This window comes from Mycetomoellerius zeteki, unplaced genomic scaffold (assembly GCF_001594055.1).
Source record: "Mycetomoellerius zeteki isolate Tzet28-1 unplaced genomic scaffold, Tzet1.0 scaffold330, whole genome shotgun sequence".
In the NCBI taxonomy this organism is placed as follows: domain Eukaryota; kingdom Metazoa; phylum Arthropoda; class Insecta; order Hymenoptera; family Formicidae; genus Mycetomoellerius; species Mycetomoellerius zeteki.
Window position 1 is genome coordinate 80,708 of NW_017257317.1, and position 19,550 is coordinate 100,257.

A 19,550-nucleotide genomic window follows, 5' to 3' on the forward strand; every position below is an offset into this window, starting at 1 on the left:
ATACCCTTAATTAAATATTTTTTTATTAAATATCTTAGAGATCTTTAATTACCTGTTACTTGTATTATTTGATAAACCTAAAATATCAATAAATTTTTATGTTCTGGTTTAAAATTTTGATAAAACTGTTTTTCGACAATAAGCAAGTTACAAAAATAATTTTATTGGGTCGGAGGAAAAGTTCTGCGGTATTTCGTTAGCTTAAAATTCTATACAGAATATATTCGTTGTGAAATTTTCGACTATTTGACATGCAAGCTTAAAGTTTTTCCTAAAAGTTCGTTTTTAAAAAATATTCCTATGACTTCTTGTCACCAAATTATATGCGGATTAAATAAACAACATTCTAACTTTGATTGCTCATAACTCTGTTAAAAATCATCGTAACGTAATTAATAAAACAGATTCTTAAAGCTGAAACTTTACTATATCGAATCCCAGCAAACATGACTTGGCAGTGTTATATGATTTTTTGTCATTATTCAGACGTCTCTGTTTTATAATAACAAGAGCTTTAAGGCGTAAACGAGATATCCTGATATAAATATGATAATTTTGTTACATGTCTTTGTTATATATTTAGCACATAACAAAATAATGTAAATTAAACATAAATAATGTAAATTAAGATACATCCATATACCATTCTATGAATGAGACATAACAAATACAAAATACATTTACATCACTAAGCCATAATGGAAAAAGATGTAAATAATACATATTTTGGTTACATCTACAGAAATGATTACTGTTGTCTGTAACAGTTATATCACTAAATTATGAGATTGTACTTTCCTAAAAAATTACATCACTACGATGTAACACAATTTCATAAATTATATGTCACTTTTTCAGTGTTTGAGCATATTTCACTATATTTGTTTTTGCACATTGAGAGAAGTGACTTTGTTATATAAATATATTAAGGGACAACAAATGTGATAAATTGAAAACAATCGATCAATAAGTAGTATTGCACATTATTTCTCATTATATTCTCATCGTCAATATATCAAATAATCGAAATAATCGGTATCGCTAACAAATAAAGTCTATCCAAAAGATAGATTAGATTCTACATAGTTTGTTTCTATTATGCTATCAGTTAATTATTTTTATGCAATTAGATAATAATATGTACGATTGTCGTGTAGATTTTTCCTTTATAGATACAAAAATATATAGAGAATAAGTATTTAACATGGATATATCATTATCATTTCCTAACTAAAGTGAATAAATACCAGCGTATTATTTCGTTTCCATGTAATCTCTTCAAATATTAATAATATTAAATTGTCAGCAGAGGCATGAAATTAATATAAGAATGATTACAATAGGAGGTATAACTGCGGGGGTGTTGCGATAGGGTACGCAATAGAGACCCTGTAACAGAGACTGGCCATCAGGCGATCCGCCATTTCTTAGCGAAATTTTGCAAGTAAGAGAGAAATATAGGCCATTTCACTCTTTCACTCACACGAATGTGTGCGTTTATATATGTTCGTTTATTCAAGTTGATTCAAAATGGTGTTCGTGATTTTTGCTCAGTATAAAATAGTGATCATAAAAATGGGTGGTTACACAGCACAATTTTGTAACAACTCATCAGAAAAAGGATATACCATGAAATTGTTTCCTACAAATCCTGAACGTCGAGCCATGTGGATAAAGAACGTTGACTACAAAAGTCATTTATTAGGAAAAAATTCATGTCTGTGTGAGGTTAAGTAGCATGCTCATTTAACAAAATTAATCAAGTGTACTAATTACTATTAATCAAATTAAAAATAATGTCAATTCCTAACTTTACTTTAATTTTATTTGAAAAAGATTTAATAGAATTAAGAAAAAATATTAAATACAAAAATTATTTTGACATATATTATTTATATTGATGTAAAAAGTACGGTTTTAATATTTCTATAATATTTATCATTACATACTATTTACATTCCAAGTAAATACAGTAATTGAAATTTGAATACCAGCGGGAATCGCTAGGAAATGGCGGACCAATCAAAAGTGGCACCCTGACGGCCAGTCTCTGTTAGAGGGTCTCTAGTACGCAATATACGCTCCAGCGTAGGGCACATAATTTGGAGGGGCGCACTTATTGAGCTCAACATGCCCACTTGTGACACTTGTAAAACTCCATTTAGGCTGCAACGTTGCGTTTGTGAAACATCACCCGAATGTTCCCATGTATCATTTTATCCTTGTTTAATATTCGGTGAACAACAAGGATAAAAACACGGAGACATTCGAGTAATATTTCCGAACGCAGTCTTAACCATGTGGCGACGCGCAACTCGGCGGCGAGAAAAAATGACTAGGTATGATGCCGCCCCGGCCATCCTTTTGTAGTACCTCGTTTTATCACGTGGGGGCGTAACACAGTAGGAAGGAGTAATGTCCCTAGAAGGTAGAGTCTGGCCACTACCCCTCAAAATGGCATCAGTAAATGGTGGGGATTGATCACAGTTTTCTCGAAGTATATACATATCGTGATATCGTGGATATACGTATACATACGTATACCCTTTTAAAGGACACAAGGACAATCAATTAACTTATACACAGTAAGTTAAATTATTATACACAGTAAGTTAAATTATCGTGTTGCAACTCGTCAATTTCACATTTGTTAGAAGTGTAAAATCCATAAGTAGCTTTCTAACCTAGCAAATAATAACATTCTTACAATATGTTAATCATAAAAGGAATTTTATTATGCAATACACATTATTTACAGAATACATAAAATGCCTTACTGTTGTGTAATGAAATGTTCCAACTCGTGGAAAACGGGACATTCGATGCATTGCCTGCCAAGAAATATTGAAAGAAAACAACATTGGCTTGCAAATATAGAAAGAAATAATAGATGTTACAAAAGACTGGTTTGTATGCGAGGTAAGTTTTATATATTGTTTAATTTATAGTGGACATATTTAAAAGTTGTATTAATATTATTATTAATATGCAACAGGTACATTTCTCACCCGAAATGTGGGAAAAACCATAGATGGGAATAGATGGGAAAAAGAAATTATAATATAATGCAATACCTACCGTTTTTCCACAAAAAAAATAAAAATCAAATTGTGACAGCTTTATCTCGAGTACACGACAATGAAATGATCTCTAATTCTTCCAATATAAGTTTAATTTTGTGTTAATTTTTTGTGCTATTATTTTTATTTTATTGTTATTATTTCTAATATACTTGTCATTGCAATATAGGATGAAGTCCATATAACAACTTTATCTCCAGTACCTGATAATGAAATGATCTCTCATTCTTTTGATGTAAGTTAAATTTCATATTATTAGTTAATTATTGTTATTTTTCTTATACATGTATTTGATATACACTACGCACAACAATTAGGGGATCACTTTGAAACCTACAAATTTGATTGATATTTAAGAAACTGTATCTCTGCTTCCAGAGATCGTAGGACAATTTTTCTGGGTGCGTTTTAAAAGGTGAAATGTCTACTTTGAAACCGTTAGTATAATATTTGCCGTCCCATCAAATGGTTTTTTTCACAAAGACCAGAAGCAGGTCGTGTTAAAATTCTGAAAATTTTGCGACTTTCCAACTCTCCACGAGCAAAATACAAATAGGTCGAAAAATCTCATTACATGCATTTTAAAGTTTGAAACGTTTCCTTTGAAACGAGACTTCAATCATTACTCTAGCATGCCATTGAATTATTAGGTTCCAAAAGGAACTTTACATTTTGCAAGATTTTGGGTAATTACCGCCGGCATTCGCGTTATCCGATGTGCACCACGGGGAGGTTGCTCGGTCGGAATTTGCACATTATGTGTGTATGCGTGTGTGTGTGCGCACGCGCTCGTGTGCGTGTGTGTGAACACAGTCAGAGATAAGGACCCCGAGGTTCATCAGTCCCTCGGTATTTTAGGGACTGACGATCCTTGAGGTCCTTATCTCTGACTGTGTTCACACACACGCACACGAGCGCGTGCGCACACACACACGCATACACACATAATGTGCAAATTCCGACCGAGCAACCTCCCCGTGGTGCACATCGGATAACACGAATGCCGGCGGTAATTACCCAAAATCTTGCAAAATGTAAGGTTCCCTGTGGAACCTGATAACTCAGCTTTTAGGCATGCTAGAGTAATGGTCGAGATCTCGTTTCAAAGGGAACGTTTCAAATTTTAAAATGCATGTAATGAGATTTTTCGACCTATTTGTATTTTGCCCGTGGAGAGTTGGAAAGTCGCAAAATTTTCAGAATTTTAACACGACCTGCTTCTGGTCTTTGTAAAAAAAACCATTTGATGGGATGGCAAATATTATACTAACGGTTTCAAAGTGAACGTTTCACCTTTTAAAACGCACCCAAAAAAATTGTCCTACGATCTCTGGAAGCAGAGATACAGTTTCTTAAATATCAACCACATTTGTAGGTTTCAAAGTGATTGCCTAATTGTTGTGCGTAGTGTATATCACACAATATAGGATGAAGTACATACTGCATCATCAGTTACTATATTTGAAAATTCGTCAAATGTCTCATTGACAAGTTTCCAAAATATAAAAATAGGAAAGCCATTGTCAATAGTTACTGTTACAAGTCTTGAAGAGGTAAATTCAAAACTCCAAAATGCAATATTACAGGCAAAAGAAGAAGTAGAACGGATAAAAATAAGAGCTAAACAAACGGAGATAAAATTGAAGAAAGCAAATGCGATAATTTTTAAATTAGACAAATCAAAAACGCTACTGAAGAGAAACGCAAGGAAACTTATGGATGAAAACAAAAAATTAGTACAGAAAATACGTATATTAGAAACAAGCAAAAATATCGACATCCGCAAAATATTGAATGATGATCAAGTTGTAGCTCTGGATGAACAAAATCCACGAAGTTTATAATGGAGTAATAATACGATTATAAAAGCTTTACGATTGAAAATGTCTTGTGATAGTACTGGTTACACAGAACTTTTGAATCAAAATATTCCTTTGCCATCAGAGCGTACGCTTAGAAGAAAATTGAAGAATATTAAATTTGAAACCGATGTGTGTAATGATATATTTGATATATTTGATATATTATATATTACAACAACAAATTTTGCAATTTACTGACAACCGTGAAAGAGATTGCGTATTAGTCATGGATGAAATGAGCATTGCTGCAGGAAAACAGGTTGATCGATCTACGAAATGTTCTTTTGGACTGTCAACTCTGCTCGATAAACATGGCATACACCAAAAACATAGAGAATGGACTACGCAATCCGTATTTAAGTAGTGTATCAAATATGGTCGACAATGAGAGAGAGGGACCGTGACGGCCAATCTCCCTCTCATTCTCTCTCCCATTACACCATTGAATGGAAAGAGATAGTGATGACCGTTTTCCACAGTCCCTCTCTCTTACTTTTATCGATCATTTTGACACGCGAATTGCGCAGTCTATTCTCTGTCTTTGATTTACACGTAAATAAAGAGTGTTTGCAATAGCGTTTTCATATACGGTAACGTTATGGCGCGATTCGCGCGCGTGACGCGATACGTGACGCGATACGTGACGCGCGATATTCAATGAACATATTGCTATTCCGGAAAAAACAGTATGCTTATTGAATATCGCACGTCGCGACATTATGCTGAGAGAGAGAGGGAGGAGAGAGAGAGAGAGAGAGAGAGAAGGTATGATGTTAACATTAAAATGTATTCCGATATACACTTCCAGTACTTCCAACTTATATAGGCTTTCCTTTTAAAAGACTTAAATCAACACAAATTAACACAATCTCGACATAGTTTCTTAGTAGTATATTTTCCAATGTATACTGTGACGTGACGTTTTTCACCGTCCGTCACAAGGGTCGTTCGACCTAGCCGACGTAGCGCGGCAAATTTGTCCTGTGTCCTCCCGACGCGGAGGGCGGGCATGCCGACGCTTGTTGCGACTTTCGAGCGGGAATTTGGAGATTTTTGTCGTCGCGTTTCGCGTAATATTACTATTTCTTTTTGTAAATTTGTCTAAGAATTTTTAGTATCGGCGGCTGCGGTAGGTAATTTAATGTGCGACACATTCCACCACCTCAAGGAGGCGGCCAAGAAGAAGATAGAAGACCATGCTGGAGGCCCGAGGCCATCCAGAGGAGGGGGTAGCGTACAGGTGATACCGTTCCGTACTGTCAAATTAGCGCCCTGAGCAAAACGTGTTTTCCTGAAGCCGAACTCTTTACAGGCAATTAGGCCGCGGGAGCGACAAAGGCGGCGTGAGGGGATGGCCACCCTCTGCCACAAAACGAGCAAGGGACCCCGCTGTTGGTACCGCATGGAAGCCTCTGCCGAGAGGAGACCTTGAATCCGGAGGCCGAGCGTGTCTGCCAAGGAATCCATCGAATCCGGATGACACGCCGGCAAAAGCAATTCAGAGGGGACCGGTGCGAACAGCCGAAACGACGCCAGCCTTGAGTCAAATCCCGCGCGTTCAAGGATCTAGGGCGCGCGACGCGATAGCAAGTCGCGAGGACTCGCGGAAGCTCGCGAGATGGCCCGCGGCCAATCAGGGCCGATAAGGCTTATCACGTGGGCCCACGGTCGCCTGCGCGCCCCCGAAGGGACCTCGGGCCCGACACTTGCACCGTGGACTCGGGCAGAATAAGACGTGCGGGAGCACACAGGACGGCAAGGACAAAACAAGCGAGTACCGAGAGGATTCTGTGGTGAGACGAACTTAACGTATTGTAAAGCCGCCGATTTCCGAATTGGAGGGATCGCACGTATCCGCGAAACTGTCGTTGGATTCCGTGGGGTTGGATCCTTTCGCGAGTAACTGCGTCGCGGCTGCACGCGCGCACCGCGTGATCGTGCCATTCCGTCCGATACCGTCGTGGTTTCGTTACAATTTCGAGTCAGTTATTTCGCACGCCCGCCGCGGCCATAGCCAGGTCATTTTGTATCGTCGCGTCATAATCTTGTATCGTATCGCCGTGTCATAATTTTGTATCGTATCGTCGCGTCATGATTTTATATCGTATTGCTGTGCTGTAATCTAGTATCGTATTGCTGCGTCGTCGTTTCGTGTCGCGTACTATCGCCGTCGTTGTAGATCCTAGACTTCAGAGGATGTTCTCGCGTGTTCACGCATTCCGAAGATATTCGTGACTACGCCATAGATCTCCGTAACCGCGATACATGCGTCGCGTAGAAATACGCTAGATTCGATAGCTCGCCCATCAGAGAAGGGAAGCGGTTACTTAATACCGCGTGTCGAGAACGTATCGCGGAGGCCAGCGCGTTTGCATACCGCAGAATCAATCCGTCTGCCTGTACGTCGGAAACTGTATGATTGATGTAAAGAATACATTTGTTATTATATCTTACTGTTATTAATCCTGCCTATTTTACTGTTTTCTTACCTTACTCGTTCTCCAAAAGATCCTCCGTTCCCGACTATGAACCACCCCCTCTGCCATTATCGTGGCTGAGCAGTCGGTTATTAGAGCCGTCCGCATTCGTGAGTCTCTATATCTCAGTATTTTCGAATGAGAACGTACCGAAAAGATTCAAGAAAGAGTGGCACGCTCTCTCGTGCCTGGCGCCCAATTATTGACGTGAAGTTTAGAGTATGTAAAATTTAAGAAAGCCGTTGTAGCATTGAGCTTTTTTCGTTGTCGCGAAGGTACCGACTAAAGAGAGGTAGAGCAATACTCGCGAACGCGCGACGAAGTGGCACTACGCTCGTGAGTGCGATCGCAATACGTATATACTATATATTTTTTAAATAATTTTAATATCGTTCAATTGGTCAAAGTAACATTTGAACACACTCTGATCCTTCTCTAGAGAGTAGAGTTGAAAAGTATCGATTGAGTTAGAATTGTAAATGGAAAAGACTAGAAATAGCGAAACATATATTAGATTTTACTGTATTTGAGAGAATGCTAGTGCAAAAACTGCCCAATATGAATTTTTTTAATTACTTTTTGTTGTGCGCGCGTGTGTGTGTAATTTTACACATATCTTTACATTTTATTGTTTAATAAGTTCTTTCTTACTCTATTTTTCCTTTTCTTTCTCCAATACTACAAACTAATAGGTACAGTGAAAGAAGCTACACATTGTCTAATTTTCATGCTTGGAGGTCTTTTTATACGTTTGGAAAATCCCTGTTGCGTATCATTATATCCCTGACAGTTTAAATGGTGCTATTTTAAAATCCATTATACTACAAATTATAGAAAAAGCAGAAGCTATTGGTTTATATGTTCATGGCGTGATTTCTGACATGAGTCCAGTAAATTGCAGCATGTGGAAAGCATTTGAAGGGATTGGGTGTAGCAAATATTCAAAAATTAGAAATAGTATTTCTCATCCTGTTGATGAAGGTCGAAAATTGTTTTTTATTGCTGATGCTCCGCATTTACTAAAAAATCTTAAAACTGCATTACTAAACAACAAAAGTATTGAGTTGGCACAAAAATTCCTTCGGACACACAATTTATCCTATTTTATTGCTGAGTGTCAACATTGAAATGATTTAATTGACATCCAAGAAAATCTGCAATTTAAACTAACATCTAAACAAACACACACACACACACACACACACACATTTAATAGAATGAAAGTAAATAAAGCGAAAAATATATTGAGTCGAGATGTTAGTAGTGCTTTGTATTTCTTCGCTGAAGAAAAAAATAGGCAAGAATTGAACAGTACAGCAACATTTATTGAATTTTACTCTAAATGATTTACTTTGGTAACTGCTTGAACATCAAAAGTTGCATTAGGTAAAACAATAGGTAATGAAATGACGGAAAAAAAATTCGAGGACAGTATTGCGTTTTTGGAATCTGTTGTAGAACTATTTAGAAAAATAAAAATTGGTTACAAACCTACATTTAAACCTGTTCAAACAGGTATTATGCTTACTACAACTTCTATTATAGAATTGACAAAATATCTCATAAATGAACAAAAATATTCTTATGTTTTAACATCTCGCTTTACGCAAGACTGTCTTGAAAATGTTTTCTCTTTGATAAGAACAAGGCACCCAATTCCAAATGCTTTGCAGTTTAAGCAGAATTTAAAGCTTCTAGCAATATCAAAATATCTTCACACGCCACATACGTCCAATTACGATAAAGATGATGGAGACACGATTGGTGATTTCTTAAAAACATCTAAAAAGGATAAAGTAATAGAGAAGAATGTAGTCCTTCCTGAATCATATTCTAAATCAAACAAAATTCAGTTTGATAATGTTGAATTAAATCTTTTATATAACATAGCAGGCTATATTATAACAAGTAAAAATATACGTAAAAATAGTATATATAGTAGAATGTTTAAATTCTGCTGGATAAAAATGTTACGATCCGAAGCAACAATACGCAAATCTGGTTCGGTTGCGGAGTTTTCGTAAAAATACACTGATTTATGTCAACAATGAAACGTTCATATATTTTTATAGGATGGAAATTATTAATATTACACTATTTATCTTATGTAAAACTAAATATGTGCAATTGTATAACATTTTACATGGACCAAATGAAAACTATAACATGCTCTATGAAATCATGTCACAATTTACCTTTGAAAATTAAAAAACGTTTTATTGTTTACAGAATGCGCATTTCTTGTAAAAAAGACAAATTAAAACAAAAAGAATATAGTAGTAAAACAATGGCTATGCACTCTGTAGTTAAATAAAACGTTATTATTAAAGCATTCTTTTGTATAATTATTTTTACTTAATTTTTAAATCCATTCCCAGACATCACAATTCGATATACCTTTTTATCTTTATTTTCCTTTTTTTCTTTTTCCCTTTTTTCTGTTTTTTTCCCCTTATGGGAATTGTATTATTAAATGGATAGAATATTAACATGAATTCATGATTGCGGAGGAATTCACATTGATAAGACATCCCTTGGTCTTGCATTATTTATGTTATATACAATTGTCTCTGAAGAAGGCCAAATAATGAGCCGAAACATGTAAGCGCTTTAATTTAATAAAGAAGTTTTACTTTCTATATATTATATTTGGAATTTGCGTGAATTTATGATAAATATAAATAAAACAAAAATATTTTTCTAGTAAATATTTTTTATTTAGATTATAATTGATTATAAATAATAGATTTTTAGAAAAAGAAAAAGGACAACGTTATTTAAGTAATACTATTCAAAATGAGCTGTTATCATTCATGTCTAAATTAATTTCTAATTCAATAATTTCTTCAGTTAATTTAAATAAATATTTTGCGATTATTGTGGATTCAACACCAGATATCTCTCATCAGGATCAATTAACAATAGTGGTGCGTTTTGTTTCATATAAAAATAATCAATTTAAAATGAACACTTTCTTGGGTTTATAAAAGAAAATAGTAAAACAGGTGCAGCCATTGCAAGTGCTATTTTAAAATTTCTATCAACAAATAATTTAGATATACAAAATCTGAGAGGTCAAGGTTATGATAACGGTTCAAACATGAAGGGAAAAAATAATGGAGTACAACAACATATTTTAGATAAAAATCCTTTAGCCTTTTTTGTTCCTTGCGCATGCCACTCCTTAAATTTAGTAGTAAATGATGCAACTGATGCATCATTAGAATCATTTTCATTTTTTTCAATTATATAAGAAATTTTTAATTTTTTTCCTGCTCTACAAGTCGGTGGGATATTTAAAAAAAAATATTTCAGCAAGTCGAATATCTATGGTTTGACACCAAAGAATGTGTCAGCTACACGATGGTCATCGCGCGTGAATGCAGTAAAAGCTTTACGTTATAATTTACCAATTATTTATGATAGTCTCCTAGAGATTTTTGAAAGTACAAATGATAATACTGTTAACAATACAGCTCATAGTATCGCCGAAAAAATTGCAAATTATTAATTTATATTATCTGTGCTCTGTTGGTATGACATATTACAAAGAATTAATATTGTTTCAAAATCTTTGCAGTCGCATCAAATTGATATACCGCAATGTTTATCATTAATTGAAAATGTAACTGGATTTTTAAGAGACTATTATGAAAATGGTTTCATAAATATTGAAATAAATGCCAAAGATCTTGCAGCTCAAATGAACGTTCTTCCAGAATTTCCATCCGTGTCGCAATTTCGATTAAGAAAACGAATACAATTTGGAAATGAAATCATTACAAATACCAGACAGAAATTTAAAGTAGAATATTTTATTACATTATTGACGTAGCACTAAATTCTTTAGAAGAACAATTTCATCAGCTTAATTGTCATAGTAATACTTTCAAATTTCTATATTATATAAATACTTCTGACGTGACATTAAATCAATGCAAAACTTTGGAATTAAAATTTTATAATAAAAACACAAGTTCTTCTGATATAAATGCCATTAAAATTTTTGATGAAATAAGTTTATATAAAACAACATTTTCAGATGTACAACAAAATACTTCGCAATCCCCAATTGATATTTTAAATAAAATAGCTCAAAATGACTTTCTGGAAATATTTCCAAATTTAACAATAGCATTTCGGATATTACTAACTATGCCAATATCTGTGGTAACTGGTAAAGCAAGTTTTTCAAAATTAAAATTAATAAAAAATTATCTCAGGAGTACAATGACACAGACACAGTTATCGGATTTAGCAATCATATCAATCGAAAATGAAGTGTCTAACAGTCTTAATTATACAGACATTACAGATAGAAATATTCGCAAAAGCTAAGGCTAGAAAACATAATTTTTAAATTCTTTTATTATTCTTTTCCTTTATTATTATTATTTCTTCATATTAATTAAAAGGTAAGATATACAAAATATATATCAAAAATATAAAATATAAAAATATATTTAAAAAAACAAAAAAAGGAAAACAAGAAAGCAAAAAAAAAGCAAAAAAAGAAAAACAAAAAACAGAAACGGAACCATTATCCTGCTACGTCCTCGCCGTGGTTCTGGGTAACGCTAAAAGCAGGAACCTTTCTTTTGAAAATCTCTTTTTGCTTTGCGTTTGGGGCGCGCGAATCATTTCCAGCGTAGGGGCGCTTAAAACGGTCACAACCCCCGGGTATAAATAACGTTGGAAATGACTCGATCACAAGCGTACGATTAGCTCAGCATAAGTGTATTAGGCTACTGTTCTAGGGATCGTAGGTTCAAATCTTGACGGCGATGCGATGCGTTTTTCAGTAATTAATTGTAGTTAATAAGACAAGGACATACAGTGGCGTGCAAAAGTTTCCGGCCAGTGACATTTTGTACTCTAATTTATAGGAAAAAAGCCTGATAAAATTTTAATCATTATTAGGTTGTAGCCGGACATTGATGAATTTATCTTTACCTTTTTGTATAGTTTACCTTATTAAGTACGTCCGCTTTCATCTAATTGGTCGCCAGCTTGTTTATCCTTTACTACAAGCAAGGTCGTCTTGGAATTTTTGGGCTGCCGTGTGCCTTTGTCGTTTAAATCGCAAATGCCCTTCCTTCTCAAATGGTGGAACCTCGATGTCGTCCTCGCCTCGTACAGGATCGCTTCTAGTCCTTAGGCTGCTATTGGACGGGCTGCACCATGCATCAGACTTCGTAGTTCACTTTCTATTTTAGTCTCGCTTATTGTTCTTATTTAATTGACTTAAAGTCCGTTATTCCAACTCGCTTATCGCACAGTGGATGGGTGAATGTATTTCCGACTCGAGTTATAAAAAATATATAATCTTTATTTCACAAACTTAATCTACCCATTTACTCGGTCACATTCACACTTATAATCGTTCGTATTAGTCCTTTAGACTCAACAGGGCTTGAAGTCTACCCTTGTTCGCGTGTCGCGTTTCGTTATCCGGGCAATGGCGTCGGTTGCTACGCAACGTTTTTATTCCGCCGTTCTTATCGCTTTTTAATTCGCGTTTTCGCCCCTAGATTATTAATTTTATCATCACGGCCCTAAATAAAACCGATCTGACTATGAGAAACAACTGATCGCGCTTTTTTGCGATGCTACGCAACGTTTTTAATAACCGCACTTAGAAACACGTCTTTCCCGGTTCGTTGCTCAAGTTTAACCACGGACTTAGGAATAGAGGGACGGAGCATAACCTAAAGGGGTGAGGCACGTTCGCGGCGGGGGGGGGCCGCCATGTTGGTTTCTGAGATCGCACACATAGGACATGTACACAGTGTATGTGTGAAAGGTGTGAAATAAACAGTATAGAATAATAGTTTAAAATTTTGTTAATCTTTTACATTACTTTTACTTTTCTTAAATTATGCAATAACATATAATACGTTTAGCAATGTAATAAGCTAATATAACAAACATATATACTAAATAATATTTTACATTTAAAAACGAAAACTAAAACATCTGAAAAAATAAACATAAACTTTTGAGATATTTTTCAGAAATTATTAAATTAATAATTCCATAGAGTTTCAACAAAAAATAAATCGAATATATTTACCATAAACATTTATTGATGTTTATGCTGAATTAATTTAGTAAACTTTTGTCTATCACTAATGCTTTTATCGACAGTCTTAGAGCAAATATAATGTAATCTAATTTTTATGAATTTTTTAATTATAGCTTCGGTAAGATAAATTGAATGGGATTCTAAAGTGCTTTGATTGTTGTTATGGTCTTTTAAATTTGAAAAAAGTAAATTACAACTTATTGACCTTTTTAGAAGATTCATTAAAAACTGATCTGAAAATTTTTTTAATAAAAACTTTCCACCACTTTCATGAAGACACATTTTTATTATTTTTTCAGCTTTTGTACAAATAAAAATAACATCAGACGATGGATAAATTAGAAATCCTCTACTTTTTATTGAAATTAAAGATGAATTTGATGATGTAGAACTTTCTAAAGCTTTTAAGCAATATTCACATTTTATTTCTCTCTGTAAAAATCGAACAACAGAACCTGCTATATAAGAAATAATTGTTTCAGCAATCTCTGATACAGTGCATGGATGTGTTACATATGAGTGTGTGTCAAAATTCTTAATTAATGTTAATAATCTTTTTGTATCCCTATCAATATTTTTGTCAATTATGCTTCCATCCTCTTTGTTATTTATTTCAGGTAAGACATGTTTAATTGATGGCGTGGTCATATTAATTACATTCACTGGATCTATTTTCGATGTTATATGTAATATAGAAATATTTTCTTGAGGTATGCAATTACCTGTATTATCTGTACGAAGTTCATGTGATGTACTAAAATTTTTTTAAATATACTAACAAATTGCCGAACTGTAGGATTATTGTTACAACCATTATGTGCTCTTATACAACCGAAAAGTAATTCTATGTGATCTTGACTAATTTTGTAAGATGGTATATATTTTAAAACCTTTTCATTTTCACATAATTCATGATATAATTGCTGGAGACTATAAATACAAATTAAAAATCCAACAAACCCCACCTTTCTTTTACTAAAAATAAGTTTTTCTGAGTCTTTTGTTTCCAAATTAAGAATATACTTTTCGCATTCGAGTAATTTCTCAAAAATAATTTTATTATGATTTTGCTGATTCTCATTTTCTTTAGAATATTGTAACGGCTTTTTAAAATGCGAGCTTTTTAAACTTTTACTATTCATAATATCAAAAAGATCATTAAATAAATTTATAAAGCGGATTGTAGCAATGCTATCTTTAAATAAAGAAATATTCATATTTTTTAAAACTGTCATTGAATCAGCAACACTATTACTAAATAATTGGGCTGCAAGTCGAACTTTCATTTTCTGCTTTCGATAATTTAAATGTTTACTGCATAACTTATTTGCTAAATGAAGCCCTTCCTTTTCCTGAACAGTGTGTAGTTGTTCAAAGTATTTCCATGATACTTCTCCATCTTCTGCAATAATAGTACGAAAATCGCCTAAACAATTTCGTACTAATTTTAACATGTGTGATGGATCCAAAAATATAAACACCTTCTTTTCAGTGACAGGATGTAAAAAATATGTCTGCAAATTGTTATTTTGATATTCTTTATCAATATGAAAACCTGTTAACTGTTTCATAATAGACATATTTACAGAAGCACCATCAAACGTCAAAGAAGTAATAGAAATTCCAGAAGCATGTAGCAATTCTAAACTTTTTAAAATAAGAAATTTTTTTGCATCAGCTTTTAGCGAATCTATAAAAAAGTAGCCAAACGGAATTTTCCATGATCCATTCATGCACACAACAATAAAAACCAAAACTTGTTTAGCTAATTTGTTTGGATCATCAATAGCAATATATTTCTCCATACCACCAAAGTCTACCATGCCATACATTTTTGAGCCCACTCGTTCAACTTCACTCTTTACATCCATTTCGTCAAATATGACAGCCCCGAACAAAGGATAATTAACAGATTTACAACGTTCTTCAATTGATTTCAAAGCTTCCGAATTAAAACCGGGATTTCCATTTATAGAAGTGTACCATTTATATAAGGTTTTTGGATGAGGTAAAATACAATCGAATTTTTTTCTTACATAATCATAAGCTTTTGGACTGTAATAATGTAAAGTTAATGCAAATGACCTTAATTCGGGGCTGTATTGTTTATTAACTTTATTGTTAGTAGATTTCAAAATTATTCTTTTAAAAAATTCTTTATTAGACTTACCGATTTGCTCTAAAACGTCTAAGTGATTCTTATCTAATTTTGATTTTAAAGATGCCATAACAGTATCAAAATCTGCTTTAGATTTTTGTTTTATTTTGCGTTTCAAACATTTAATTGTTTGTTGAGATTTTTGCTTATACTCTTCCAAAGAAGCTTTCAAAAATTTGATAGTATCATCTTTGTCATCTTGAAAATGTTCAGGACTAACAGATGTCGAGCGATGAACTTTCAAATTTGAATTTTCAGACAAATTTATTGGAGAAGTACACCTATCAATAAAAGTCTTTTCATTGAGTATTACAGAACAGTCTTGAAATTTATCTAAAAATAAAATAGCATATTAATGTTTAAAAAGTTTTAAAGTATATATAATATTTTATATATGATTATAAATGAAATTAGATAACTATAAAAATTCTAACTAACCAGTTAACAAAGATTCTTCTCTTATAGTTAATTCTCCAGTGGATTCATCAAGAAGCATTTCATCAGTCATGGAAAAACTTTGTTCTTGAAAATTATTGTTATTCTGATTCCCTGTATTTAATTTTTTTGTGATATGTGTATCAACTGATGAAAATGAGGTTTCTAAATATGAAAGTTGGTCTGAATTATTATCAATAGAAGAAAACGATAAATTTAAATAATTCTGTTGATTTTCAATATCTTCTCTATTGTGTGTATCATCAATAAAAGCTTCTACCTAAAGAAGTAAAAGAGATTATTAATAAAAAATCACAATTAATGTCAACTAAAATAGAATATTATAATATTTCATACACAGGGCACAGCGTTTTCACGTAAAAAAATTTTATCTAAAGTCCTATTTATATCTTCTTCTTTAAAATGTAACGAACAAATTGATGCATGTTTTTTCAAATTAATGTTTTCATTCAATCCAATATTTTTAAGCCATAATGCTCTTTTATTTGCATTTTTTGGTAACCTTTAATAAGAAATAATAATTATACTTATTATAACTTTAATCTAATATTTTTTCTTTTTTGCTTTGAATAGTATTAACAGACACATATCAATAGTATCAACAAAGTGTTTTTTTATATTAATAAAAATAAAATATTACGTATTAATAAGAATAATATATATTATAATTTTTTACCTGTGGAAACTAATTTTTATATTTTCTTCCAATACTTTCTGAAATTTACTTTTATGTTTGTCTAAAGAATTTGTTGTAAAACATCCTGGTACTATGCATTTTACCATTTTTATTTGTAAAACGTGAATTAATGTTGATGAATGAGACGAATGAATTCGAGTATCTAACCTAACTTTCTAGCTGTCACACTAACACAGCGCAAGCGGAATGTCACTGACACATGTCTATGTGTGAGTTCTCAGAAACCAATATGGCGGAGAACGGTTCCCCCTGCATGCCTGAAAGAACACCCCCTCTTGCCTAAAATAGGACTTTATGCTCCGTCCCTCTATTCCTAAGTCCGTGAGTTTAACTTTCCTTCTTCTAGCTTTCCCTTTCTTATGCGGTTCGTTTCCGCTTTCTTTATTATCGCGATTCGTTCTCCGCCTCTCGCACCTAATGGCCATTGGACGGTTTTCTTCATTGGCTGGTTGATCGTTTCCGCCTTCTTTATACTCGCGATTCGCTCCCCGCCTTTTGCGCTTGATTGCAATTAGTTGATCACTCTGATTGGTCGTTTGGTTAAGAGGTATTTCCCTTTCATTCTGAGGGTCTAACCCTCTTTGTCATAGGGCCGTATTCATAGTCAGATCTTATATTCAAGACCGTCTTAAGTATGGTCTTAAGACACTGTCTAGATTCATAATCGCGTCTTAAGGTAACCTTAAGCTCTCGCCTTAAGCATTATCTTGATTAAGACCGTCTTCAAATAAGACAGTCTTGTATGACGTAATAACGTATCAATAAGACCGTCCTCGTCAAGTCCTGCCAAATGTGCTCTTAAGGTGATCTTATTTGAATTTATCGTTAGTGAAAAGGTTAGAATACAGTGTGATATCATAATTATCTTAGTGAAACAGATATTTAAACACGTAATTGAAATGAATATCGAAGCCATTAATATAGAAGAAATTGAGAATATTGAAGATCTTAGAGCAATACGAATTCCAAAACGTTATATCCGCGATGCAAATAACTTATTCGAATTTTACGAGGAATCGGAATTTAAAAGACGCTTTAGATTCTGTAAGGAATCTGTTTTATATGGAATACTACCGAAAATAGAGGAACATTTGATGAAAATAAACAATCGTGGTTTACCTATTCCTCCTGCTATACAATTATTAGTTTGTCTACGGTTTTATGCAAGTGCAAGTTTTCAGGTTAGAAGTATATGATATATTTATAATAAATGCATTTGTGTATATCTCTTTTTTCAAATTAAAATAATTTTTTTTAATTATATTATGCAGATGGTAGTTGGAGACACAGTATTATTGTCACAATCAATAGTGTCTAGAATTATTTTTCGTGTGTCAGCTCTACTTGCTAGTTTAATTAAAGAAATTATTCAGATACCCACTACGCAGGAAAGAAGAAATGAGAATCATCAATTATTTCGCGTTCTTGGTTATGGTAACGGAGCAATTGGTTTACCCGGAATTGACGGCGCAATTGATTGCACACATATACGATTAACACATACAAGATTCCATCGTCTTGATGAAGTTTATAGAAATAGAAAAGGATACTTTTCATTAAATGTACAAGTATGTGTCTACACTTAAAAATTAGTAATAATTATTTCTAACAGTTATTTAAATAATGCTAATGATACAATATTATAATAAATAATTTCACTTTAACATTTATTATAATACAGACTATTGTTGGACCTCGTATGGAATTTTTGGATATTGTACCAGAATATCCTGGCAGTCAACATGATAGCAGGATATTTCAAAACTCAAGGATATATATGCAATATATGGAGGGAAAGTTAAATGGGAATTTAGTTGGTGATTCAGGTTATCCAGTTTTACCATTTCTTTTGACACCATTAGGAAATCCTCAGACAGATGAGGAATTGATGTATATATTTATGGATATACACATATATACATATATATGGTTTTATGAATATATTAACGTACGCATGTATGTAAATATTATTTTTAGGTATAATACTATTCATGGACGGACAAGACAAATTGTAGAGAGAACATATGGCGAATGGAAATGACGATTTCCTTGTCTATCAAGAGGACTCAGCACAAAATTATTATGCTCTACATCTATTGTAGTAGCATGTGCTGTGCTACACAATCTTGCATTAATATTCCGTGATGAACTTCCTGAGGGTAATGAAGATGATGTATATGATGAATGTGATGATGTCCCAGTAAATCCACCACACTGGCAGCCAGGAGAAGGATTTGCAATGAGACAAGCTCTTATCGAGCGTTTATTTCGATAAATTTTTTATATTCCTAGACAGCACAAAACGTCCTCAGGATCATCCTGAATATGTCTTAGGACATCCTGGGACATTAGAGGACATTCATATATTCAGAGTACAGTCCTGAAGAACAATTTTTGTATTTATATTTTTATAATCATGACTATATAAAAAATATATGGATATTGAATTATACCATTTATACGATAATAACAAGTTCTTTTTATTTAAGACATAAAATTAAAATACAAAATATTTAAAATAATCTGTTATTGAACTACGGGTTGTTTTATAACATGTTATAGAATAATCTAATACAATAATAAAATTTTTGTAGTTTTAAACTTATAAATAGTTAAGGAATAATATGTTTTTCTTTCTTTAATAAAATTTCAGCTATTTCAACCTTTTTCTCAGCTTCTGTAGCTTTTGCTAGCGACATCCTTAACTCTGCTTTATTTATTTCTTTTAAATGAGT

The 19,550-nt window shown here is 33.1% G+C and overlaps 1 pseudogene; it reads left to right on the forward strand.

The window, feature by feature from the left end:
* The first annotated feature begins 17,714 nt into the window (after positions 1–17,714).
* LOC108725200 (putative nuclease HARBI1) lies at positions 17,715–19,105 on the forward strand (annotated as a pseudogene).
* Positions 19,106–19,550: the final 445 nt, after the last annotated feature.